The 2,500-nt window shown below is 31.0% G+C and overlaps 1 protein-coding gene across 2 annotated transcripts in view; it reads left to right on the forward strand.

Annotated features, from left to right (window-relative positions):
* mnat1 (MNAT1 component of CDK activating kinase) overlaps positions 1-2,500 on the forward strand; it is a 19,180-nt gene that overhangs the window by 8,260 nt on the left and 8,420 nt on the right. The gene's annotated exons all lie outside the window — the stretch shown is intronic.

The following is a 2,500-nucleotide window of genomic DNA, read 5'->3' on the forward strand; positions in this document are numbered from 1 at the left end:
GTTATAACTTTAACAGTCTGGTTAGAATGCTCTGGAACAGTGGAACTCAAAAGGTGGAGTCCTGTCCAGACCTGAAGGCATCTATAAAAACGGTGTGAAATTTGGCTCTCCTTTCGTTTCCTCCAATCACAAGGCCTGTGAATCAGTTTCTATGACAACAAACATACCTGAGACAGGTTGTTAGTTTAGTCGCTTGTGCTAGTCAAAAGACGTTTAGCTAATCAGCAACAGTAGGCTAATATCGCGTTAAAAATGTAAAATTGCTCAGCAGCAGTAGAAAGAAAGCCGGTGTGTGAAAGTGAAACGCCCATGTGCTTAATTTGTAACAAAAGCGTGGCCATGGTGAAGAGTGGTAACGCCGGGCGCCACTATGAGACCGAGCATGTAAATCTCAAACAAAACTTCCCACAGAACACGGAGGTAAGAACCACAGAAATAAACCAGGTAAAAAATCATCAGAATAATGATTAAAGCAGTGACGCAGCAAGAGGCTTCACACAGACTGGCATCGGGCTCTGAGGCAAATGCAGTAAAACTGTCTGGTGCTGAAAAAACACGGCGTACGAGCGCATTGATAGTGGACGGAAAACGAGAAGACGAAATGGCAGAGAAGAAAAGTCAGTATGTTTGTACGTCAGCTTTATCCTGTACTTCCTGCGATGACAATTTGTCCTCTATGGAGCTTCAGTTCTGTGGAAATTTGGTCACTGGACCTCCAAGATTTCTATTCGAGTATGCCTGCTCTAGAACTTACAGAGATAACAACATACGGGAACAAAGTTCTAGAATAAAGTTCAAGTCATTTCAATTAAAATCTCAGACACATTTTTTAGCTTAAGTTTTTAGTTAGAATTTAAGATAGAATATTTTTAGTTTGAATTTTAGAACATTTTAGTTAAAATTTAAGATAGAAATTTTTAGTTAGAATTTTAGAACATTTTAGTTAAAATTTAAGATGATCATTTTTAGTTAAAATTTAAGATAGAAATTTTTAGTTAGAATTTTAGAACATTTTAGCTAAAATTTAAGATTTTACTTTAAACATTTTTAGTTAGAATTTTAGAAATAAACATTTTAGTTTGAATTTTAATGGAAAATTTTTAGTTCGTACAACTTTAAGATTTTACTTTAAACATTTCTCCTGAAGCTACACATATACAAGCTAGAGAACCTTTATATGTAGTTACTTTCATACTAATCGTAATTTTGTTAATAAAGCTAGAACTATTAGAATCTTGTTAAAGTTGCAATCGCTCATAATCCTAATATGTTTTATTTTATAATTTTAAAGAAGTTTGATTCTTCCTTAGTATCTTAGTGTCTAAATCTGGATTTTAAATCTGTATTGAAGTTAAAAGTTAAAAGAATCTCAAGAAAGTTAGAACCTTGTTAGATTGTCTTTTATTTTTGGAATATTTGTTTTAATTAAAAATTTGTAATCTTTGAGTAATGTTAACATTTTCTTAGAACTTTTTCTAGAACATACTTAAGTACAACCTTAAGATTTCAGTTTAAATCTTTTAGAACATTTATACTTGAGTTAAAATGATCTATAATCACATAATCAAGTTAAAACCCCATTTATATTTATTTTGAAAATTGTAATACTTAATTAGTAGGAAGTTAGTAGGAGTCCTTTGGATTTTTTATTTAATTTTTTTTTTAATTGTTATGACTCTTCCATAGTATCTTAGTATTATTTAACCGGGTTAAAGTTACAAGCTTTCAGGACCTAGAATAAACGTTAGAATTTTTATCTTGTTCTGAAAAAGAACGTAAATTAAGATTGAACGTTTTTTTGTAATTTAAAGTTTTAAGAACATGTCCATTAGAACCATCTTTTCCAGAAACTTTATCATAAAAAACTTCCGATATTTTTAAACCTCAATATTTCAGTTAGATTATTTTTAACCTGCACATTTAGTAGGAAGGTCGACCTTCTGGAATCTGGTTAAAAGTGCAGTCTTTCATAACCTTATATTTTAGAATGTCTCTTTTAGTCTGGATTAGAGCCGTATTAAAGTTACAATCTTTCAGGGCCTGGAATTAAGATTAGAATCTTCTAGAGTCTCAGTACTGATAAGTTTTCTGGAACTTTAACATTTAAGTTACCTCGTTCTGTAAAAAGAATTCAGACTCTTCTATATACTTCAGGTTTTAAGGATGCTACTGTGACTGCTAGAACATCAGAACTGTTAGAACTTTTTAGGAACTTTAAAATGTTTTAAAAAAAAAAAGGTTCCAGTATGTTTAAACCTCTTTATTTTAGGTTAACTAATCATCTCCAGTGTTAGTGAATTTAAAATTTGGTGCTAGAACTTTAATGTAGAATGTTTTAGAATCTGAAGGTTTTAGTTGGAAAATTTCAAAAGGTTTTAAAAAGTTAGAATGTAAAGTTAGAAGCTTAATGATGTTGTTAATAATTTACAGCAGTACTTTTCCTCTTGACTCTCTCACTGAAATCATAAAAGCTAACTTATTACATCTTTATCTCTCTCTC

This window comes from Pangasianodon hypophthalmus, chromosome 3, assembly GCF_027358585.1.
Source record: "Pangasianodon hypophthalmus isolate fPanHyp1 chromosome 3, fPanHyp1.pri, whole genome shotgun sequence".
NCBI classification, from domain to species: Eukaryota; Metazoa; Chordata; class Actinopteri; order Siluriformes; family Pangasiidae; genus Pangasianodon; species Pangasianodon hypophthalmus.